General features: G+C 40.5%; 1 non-coding gene across 1 annotated transcript; it reads right to left on the bottom strand.

Moving 5' to 3' along the window:
* Window positions 1–347: 347 nt before the first annotated feature.
* LOC141635975 (small nucleolar RNA R71) lies at window positions 348–453 on the bottom strand. The gene has a single exon (XR_012540623.1). It is a non-coding gene; the product is annotated as a small nucleolar RNA R71 (small nucleolar RNA).
* Window positions 454–9,369: the final 8,916 nt, after the last annotated feature.

The following is a 9,369-nucleotide window of genomic DNA, read 5'->3' as shown; positions in this document are numbered from 1 at the left end:
CAAAGGAACACCATCTTCCAAAGGGGCACCAGTTACCTACCCCTACTACGGGTAACTTCGAATTTCGTTCCTCTTATATCGATTTAGTGGAGAGAAATCAGTTTGCTGGTCTACCAGATGAGGACCTCTTGAAGCATATGGAGATTTTCACGGATTACTGCTGTTCCATACCTATACCAGCTGGGGTGAGTCAGGATGAAGTAAAGGGGTTGATGTTCTTATACTCCTTGAAGGATTCAGCGCGAGATCGGTACCGCTACCTTGATAGGGTAGCGACTGGAGTCACGGACTGGACATCTCTAGCATTAGCCTTCTACAAGAAGTACTTCCCACTTTCAAAGACTGACGCCTTGAGAAGTAAAATCACAAGTTTTCAAAAAGGAGCGATGAGGATTTTTGTGAAGCATGGGGACGTTTCAAAAGTTTGGTCCGAGCCGTCCCTCACCATGGTTTCCGATAATGGTATCTTTGCATCCTATTTTATAATGCTCTATATGATGATTACAAGGTCATCCTGGATGCAAATTTGCTAATGGTAGTTCCAAAACAATACCGGTCAGAATAAAGGTTGGAACACTATTGAGGAGATGGCAGTCCATAGAGCTGAGTTTGGAAGTTCACGTGGAAAGTCACGAAAGCAAAGTGATGAAATGAGTGCCGTTGTGACACTTATAACTTCTATTACTGCCCGTCTCGAGAAGCTCGAGATCTCTGAAGCTTCCAAGGAGAAAGTTGAAATACCTGTTCAAAACTCAGATGAGACCGAGAAGTTGAGAGAAATGGTCCAACTCCTTTTGGTTCAAGTGCCGAATATGGAAGCAGCCGGGATTGAGTCCTCAAAGAATTTTGTGAAGCAATTGGAGAATATAGAGGCTAAGCAAGCTGCTAATTCTTCAAGCAAATGTGAAGGGCCGATTGAAACCATTAATGCCATTAATCTCAGAAGTGGCCTCTCTTATGAAAGTCCCGACAAGCCAAGGGAAGACTCGGGAAATGATGAAGAAGCTCGTTTAAATTATGGTGCAAAAACGAGCTCAATTGCCAGTACTTCTGGTCGATCGACCAACATTGTCAGTCGATCGACTGGAGCGTCAGATAAAATAGTTTCTGATCAGAAACTATTCACACCCAGCATAGTCAGTCGATCGACCAACATTGTCAGTCGATCGACTGGATCACCTGACAAAATCAATTCTGAACAGGAACTATTCACGCCCAGCCAAGTTGGTCGATCGACCACTCATAACAGTCGATCGACTGGAACTCCAGAGCAGGATGCAAATCCGTCAACTAGTTCGCATGACTCTTCACTCATTGATGATTTGACGGGGGTTTTAAACCTATGGAAGCCGAAGGTTACTGATCCTACGGCCAGTGTTGCAGTCCCGTATCCGAAGCGTTTGAAGACTACTAAGCTGGAGCGTAAGTTTGGTAAGTTTCTGGAGATGGTCCAGAATCTCAAGGTAACGGTTCCTTTCACTGACTTAATTACCCAGGTACCCTCTTACGCTAAATTCATGAAAAATATTTTAAATCGTAAGAGAAATTTTCGCGATGATGGTAATGTTGCTCTTGTGGAAGAGTGTAATGCTCTTTCGCAAATCAATGTGCCACCTAAATTAAAGGACCCGGGTAGTTTTTCAATTCCTTGCACTATAGGTAACCACGTAATTGGAAAGGCCCTTTGTGACTTAGGGGCCAGTGTCAGTGTCATGCCGTATTCTGTTTGCGAAAGGCTAAATATTGGTAGACTTAAGGTGACCGATATTACCGTTCAAATGGCGAATAGATCGACTCAGAGACCTATAGGAGTCCTAGAGGATGTACCCGTTCGAGTGGGTAAGTTTTTTATTCCTGTCGATTTCATTTTTTTGGACATTGTAGAGGACAATCAGATACCTATTATTTTAGGTAGACCGTTTTTACATACAAACAATGTAATAGATGTCAAACGCGGAACCATCACCTTAGAGGTAGGGGATGACACCATTGAGTTCGATCTTGCTCACAAGGCGACTGAACCTGCTGATGAGGATACGTGTTATTCCATTGATATTGTTGACTGGGCTGTTACTTGTAATTGGAGGGAATCCTTAGCCAAGGATCCCTTAGCCGATCTACCCGTTTAGATGAGTGTGCAGGTAATACAGTGGAGAATGCTGAGGAGCCAAATGCTTTGGTAGCCTCAATGGAGAGCTACGAGCTCAATGAAGAAGAAGATGAGATGCTCTTGAGCTTGGCCAACGAGAACTTGGTCAACACTTGCTACACCATTGAAGCTGATTCTGTCTATGCTGTAGAGGTAAAGGTCCCGAAGCGTAAGCCACTTCCTCCTAATCTTAAGTATTTTTTTCTAGATGATACGGAGCAGTACCCAGCTATTGTTAGCTCTAAGCTTAATGATGACCAGCTGTCTGCTTTGATGCGTGTGCTTAAGACAAACAGGAAGGCTTTGGGTTACTCTTTGGATGACATTAAGGGCATCAGCCCTGATGTTTGTATGCATAGGATAGAGCTGGAGGAAGGCCACAAGCCTTATAGACAGGGTCAACGCAAGTTGAACCCGAAGATGCAGGAAGTTGTTATGGATGAGGTGATGAAACTACTCGATGCAGGTATTATTTATACAGTTGGCAACTCCAAGTGGGTTAGCCCGATTCGGGTAGTCCCAAAGAAAGGAGGGACTACCGTGGTTAAAAATGATAAAAATGAATTAATACCAACTCGAGTAGTGACAGGGTGGCGGATGTGCATTGATTATAGACAATTGAATGCCGCCACCAAGAAAGATCACTTCCCCCTCCCTTTTGTTGACGAAATGACTGAAAGACTTGCTTCTAACAAATTTTTCTGTTTTCTAGACGGATATTCAGGGTTCTTTCAGATCCCTATTCATCCTGGACGATCGAGTAAGAGCACTTTTACCTGTCCACAGGGTGTTTTTGCATATCGTAGAATGCCTTTCGGATTGTGTAACGCCCCTGCTACCTTTCAGAGGTGCATGATGGGAATTTTTTCTGATTATATAGAGAATATTATGGAAGTATTCATGGATGATTTCTCAGTTTACGGTAGTGACTTTGATCGTTGTTTAGCTAACCTTGATAAAGTCATGCAGCGTTGTATAGATGTTAATCTTGTTCTAAACTGGGAAAAGTGTCAGTTTATGGTCAATGAGGGAGTTGTGTTAGGGCATCGATTTCGATAAAGGTATACATGTTGATAAGGCAAAGGTGCAGGTGATTGAGCAATTACCTCCTCCCGTGAATGTTAAAGGAGTGAGGAGTTTCCTTGGTCACGCTGGTTTTTACCGGCGTTTCATTAAGGATTTTTCAAAAATTGCTAAACCACTTACACATTTGCTCCTTAAAGATGCTGTCTTTGAATTTACTGATGAGTGCCTTGTCGCTTTTAACAGGTTAAAGGAGGCCCTAGTTTCTGCGCCAATCATTCAAATTTGATTGGGACCTCCCATTTGAGATCATGTGTGATGCCAGCGATTATGCGGTCGGTGCAGTTTTGGGACAGCGGAAGAATAAAGCTTTAAATGCCATATATTATGCGAGCCGAATTCTGGATGAGGCTCAAATTAATTATTTTACCACTGAGAAGGAGTTTCTAGCTGTAGTTTTTGCCTTAGACAAATTTCGGTCTTATCTGTTAGGTTCTAAGGTTATTGTTTATACTGACCATGCAGCGTTGAAGACTCTCTTTATTAAGAAAGATGCGAAGCCGAGGCTTTTGACGTGGATACTCCTTTTGCAGGAGTTTGATTTGGAGATCAAAGACAAGAAAGGAGCGAGAGAATGTGGTGGTGACCACCTATCTCGTCTGGTGACGAAAAGGAGGATTCGTTACCTATTAATGATTCTTTTCCCGATGAGAGCCTCGTTAGCTATTACTACTTCAGGGTCTTACCCACCTCCGTGGTTTGCGATTTTGCTAACTTTGCTTTGTGATGGTAGGATACCACCCGAGCTTTCATGGCGTGAAGAAGAAGCGGTTTGCTTATGATGCTAGACAATATTTTTGGGATGATCCTTATGTTTTCAAGGAATGTGCAGACGGTCTCATCCGGAGATGCGTACCTCAATGGGAGGTGAAGGATATCATAGAGGCTTGCCACTCTTCTGCTTATGGTGGTCATCATGGTCCGTCCAGGACTGTAGCTAAGGTACTCCAATCTGGTTTCTATTGGCCAACTTTGCATGCAGATTGTCGCAATTTTGTTGTTGAGTGCGATGCTTGTCAAAGATCGGGAATATTTCCAAGAGACATGAGATGCCACGGTAGGCATTCTTGAGGTTGAGATTTTCGATGTCCGGGGCATTGATTATCAAGGACCTTTTCCGAGCATCAAGGAATAAATATATCCTCGTAGCTGTAGATTATGTATCCAAATGGGTGGAAGCTATTGCTACTCCCCATTGCGATGCAAAGGCCGTGATTAAACTGTTTAAAAAGATTATTTTCCCTCGTTTTGGTGTCCCTCGGGTTGTCATTAGCGATGGGGGAATGCATTTTAAAGAGAAACAACTTAGTGCTTTATTGACTAAATTCGGTGTCCAACATCGTAGAGGTTTGGGGTATCATCCCCAAACTAGTGGTCGAGTTGAGGTTTCTAACGAGAATTGAAAGAAGTCTTAGCTAAAGTTGTTTCTAAATCACGGAAAGATTGGAGTCTTAAGTTAGATGATGTCTTATGGGCTTATAGAACTGCGTTTAAGACGCCAATCGGGATGTCACCATACCGATTGATTTATGGTAAGACATGTCATTTACCTGTTGAGTTAGAGCGTATGTCTTGGTGGGCTATTTGTGATTTGAATTTGGATCCTAACCCCTCTCGTGAGAAACGCATGACACAGCTGAATGAGCTAGAGGAATTTAGGCTGCTGGCCTATGACAATGCAAGGATCTACAAGGAGAAAACAAAGCGCTGGCACGACAAGAGAATCATCAAGCGCGAGTTCCATATTGGCGATAAGGTACTTCTTTTTAACGCTCGTATCCGTTTATTTCCTGGTAAGTGAAATCCGTGGACTGCCCTTACACTGGTCACAAAGAATCACAAAGTTCGGATCAGTTGAATTGGAGACCTCTGCTGGAGAAAGGTTCAAGGTTAATGGCCAATATGTGAAGCATTATCATGGATCAGACGCATATGTTGGGAAAGTCGAGGTATTGTACTTCGACCCGTTATCGGATGATGCAGAGTGAGGTAAGAAGGTCGTGCGGGGCCTCTTAAACCAGCGCTAACTAGGAGGCAACCCAGGTTGTAATTATTTGTAATTTAGGATTTTTATTTTGTTATTTCATTTAATTTGCATTTTTGAGTTCTTCTGTATTCTTTAATTCCTTTCAATTTGCAATTTCTTGGTTTGGGAATATGCGCGCCTTTGATAAATTTTGCAGGAATTTATTTTATGCAAAGTGCGTAGGTGGAATGATGGATTTTTGTGAAAGGAAGACAGGAAGTTATGATGGCAAACAATTTTTGACGAATCTAAGCTAAATTGCCAGTGTTTTCAGTCGATCGACTGGGAAATGTGGTCGATCGACTGAAATTGAACAGGTCAGAGGCTACTGTATACGGAGCTTAGTCGATCGACTGGGCACATAGTCGATCGACTGATGAGAAAAGTCCAGAAGCTGCTGCAAGTGAAGACTGGTCGATCGACCGGGTCACGTGGTCGATCGACCACAGCGCGAGTCCAGATTGCATTTTAATAAGGGAGTTTTCTTTCTTTTATCATTCATTCTTTCATATTCATAACATCAAAAATCCTAAGCAAACCCTAGCCTTTCCCCTTTTCCGCGATTTCATTTGCAATCCCCTCTCAATCTTGACTTCTCTTGCTTAATCCTGCAATTTCTCGTCGAAAGGTATGCTCTAATCTCATTTCCATCCTCTATTTTCGACTTCTACTGAAGTATCTTGCCCAATTTTTGAGCATTGTCCCCTTGAGATGGAAAAATCGATTTGGGATGATTGATTTAGGGGTTGATTTCTTGTTGTTTTTATGCTTTAATTGCTTGTATTACCCTTTCCCCCTTGATTTTCGAGATGATCTAGCAACTAGGAGGTGATAATGCCGTCTTTCCCCAAATTTCGAAACCCTAAATCGATTTTCAAATTCTGATTTTGTTCGGGTTTCCGTAAATTGACTTTGTTAGGGGATTCTCGTTGCTAATGAGTTGTTTGCAGGTAACAAAGATATTATACTTACTCAAAACTGCTTTACTAGATCACAACACAACATATTATACTAAATAAACAGACAAGAATCTCATGAATATCATCCATACCTTTTCACAGAATAAACATATATCATGAATACACATACAAGTATAACTACCCATGCCAGATCACCCAAACTATCACTTTTGAACATCATTCTTTTTGTTTACCGTACCCAATATATATCACAAAACATTCATATAACAACTTTATAACCATCACACCATACCATTTCTTGTGAGGTTAGAACCTCACACAAACATTTATACACATTATAGACCCGTAATCACATCCAACTAGTCAATCCTGAACACGTAAGTTACCACTTGATAAAGGTTACCTCTCTCCCGAGCTTAACTCGTATGCCCCTCATAACATACTCTCCCATTCATATAACCATCACCCCCTGCCAAATATAACCATACAGCTAATACTAAACTAATAGCAACCGCCTCCTAAGACCACGTCTTATACTTCCTCACAACCGTACATATCAATCCGGCCTGTACAAGATCAACCTCTTTAGAATTGCTATCGTTCTTATCCATCATCACCTTTAACAACTATTGACAATACCACAATACCACCACTGCTCGTATAACAATCTCTTATACTCACCTCTAAATATAACAGTTCATTTCCTATCTTCGGTTAACATTTCAAATAACGAACATCAAATTCATCAACAAAATTACCTCCACAATATGTTCAATCCATCCTTAGTTGTATCGTCACCCAACTCACCACCAAGATCTCCTATCGTGCAAATACTCTAACAACTTCTTACTCCCTTAATTCCTCGAAATTCATGATTAAAATGTCATACTGGAACCCCCTACATAACCGTTAACTCAAATCCTCATGATAGTATCATACATCTCGACGATTCATTACTTCTATATCACATAACTCCGATCAGCATTTTTCTCAGCTTACTTTTTATCCTTCTTTTCTCTTGACACTCAACAATACCAATAAATAGTTCAACTCCTTATTACTTCTATCTAACTCTTTAGTTCTCTGGTTACCTTCTCATTGCTCCAAAACTCGAATCCCATTATTTCATATCAGTATCATCTCACTTTTTCTTACCATGGATCTTCTCTTATCATGCTATCACTCACACTTATCACCAATCAGTCCAGACCATCTCATGCTATCACTCACACTCATCACCAATCACTTTTTTTTCTAGAATCCCGAAACTCATTTCATACCGTTAATTGCCCAAGGAAATCACACATTAGTTTCACCTCTTGATAATACAAATTCCTAAACTCAATCACTATCTGAAAATCCACGTCGCGACATGTCTCCATTAAGTTCAATATAAACCACTCTTCTCAATCCCTCTAAAACCACCTTTCATTACATATATTCTTAACCCACACAATTCCTAACCATCTCCCTCCATAATTCTTTACACATCTCAAGTTGCCACTATCCACATCCTTCCTTTCAATCTTTTCATTCTAACATTCCTTAGACTCACATCATCTCTTGCCCACATTCACTTACTTTTACATTACTCAACACACAATCATATCACTCTTCTCATCTCACAAAACATGCTCCATGCCTCAATAAGCCTTAGCAATCTTCCTTTTCTTTTTTATCCACTATCTATCACAACCATATATAACTCATGTCCTCCCCACCAAACTCATACTCACCACATGTGCCACACCTTACATCATAAGAATGGGTAACTTACGCATCAGGATCAACACATACATAAAACAATGCATAAAGAAGCAAAATAACACCTTTGAATTAAAGACAATAGGCGACGAAGTCAAAAGATAAACATTTGACCCAAAACAGGGGTCACTAGATCGAGTACAGGTCACTCAATCGAGTGAGTGACTTACTCGATCGAGTAGGCGAAGGTCAGAGGCACGTACAAAAAATTACCAGGGCTACTCGATCGAATAAGGGTTACTCGATCGAGTAACAAGAGGTGCACTCGATTGAGTGAGGGCCACTCGATCAAGTACCCTTCGCATTTCTCAGCACTGTCCAATTTTTGTAAAATGGTCATATCTCACTTGTTTCTTGGTCATTTTAGGCGTGTGACCTATCGTTAGAATCGTAAAAGACCAAGATATCACCTCCAATTAGAATCAAATTAAAATCATTTATGCATCTCAAGTTATAACATTTTAAAGACAACTTCGCTGTGATCAGACGACATAACTATTTGATTTTTACTTCCAAACAACTTAAACAACAACCAAGCAAACAAAATCAATCCAAAACTCATAAAACCAGTACCCCTAACCACATCTTACTATCTACAAAAGCCAAACAATAACATCCCTATGCACATATATTATTCAACTTATCAATCATGTACTACCCACATACTCTTATTCTATAACTTTACGCAAAAATAATATAAGCATAACACACAACATCAAATTCCCCATTCACATGTTACTAACATAGCAACATTATAAAATCCACTACCCACATAAACATGTTCCACACATGAATTTCATATTCTTATGCAATTACTTACTTAATCTTTTCCAACCAATTCATCCATTACAACTACACACTTCATACAACATATACATATGAACAATAGTGGACAAGTACATAAACTTATTATACAACTTTACGCAAACAAAATATACGTATACGACACAATATTTCTATTCACATGTTACTATTATGCCACATTACAATCATTCATCCTGCAACATCATTATTCATCACATATTCTCATATATGAACTACTCCCTTTTTGCACCACATCATTCATCATTCTCATATACCTTTCCAACAATTCCAAACAACAATGTAAACCAACTATAATGCAACATGCTTATTGTGGATGCGGGCCCACGGGGGCGAAAAGCGAAGCAAGCTTTTCCTCTTTATTCGTTTTGCATTTGTGGAGTCGCCACCAATTTATTGTGGAAAATTGGAAACCGTTCGAATACCTTGTGTCATGTCGAGACACAAAGTAATGACATGAACACTAAGCACTCGTTACCCTTAGCATTCTATGTCTAGAATGAATCTCGTGGATGCCAATGAACACGGATGTTCACAGAGATCTGGTGTAAGGGGTGAGGGTACGTATGAGGAAGCTCTTTTGATCGAACACCTAATCCCGCCCG

The sequence above is a fragment of the Silene latifolia genome, chromosome Y (genome assembly GCF_048544455.1).
Source record: "Silene latifolia isolate original U9 population chromosome Y, ASM4854445v1, whole genome shotgun sequence".
Taxonomy (NCBI): Eukaryota; Viridiplantae; Streptophyta; class Magnoliopsida; order Caryophyllales; family Caryophyllaceae; genus Silene; species Silene latifolia.
Note: the sequence above shows the minus strand (reverse complement) of the source record. Positions and strands in the feature narration are given on the sequence as shown.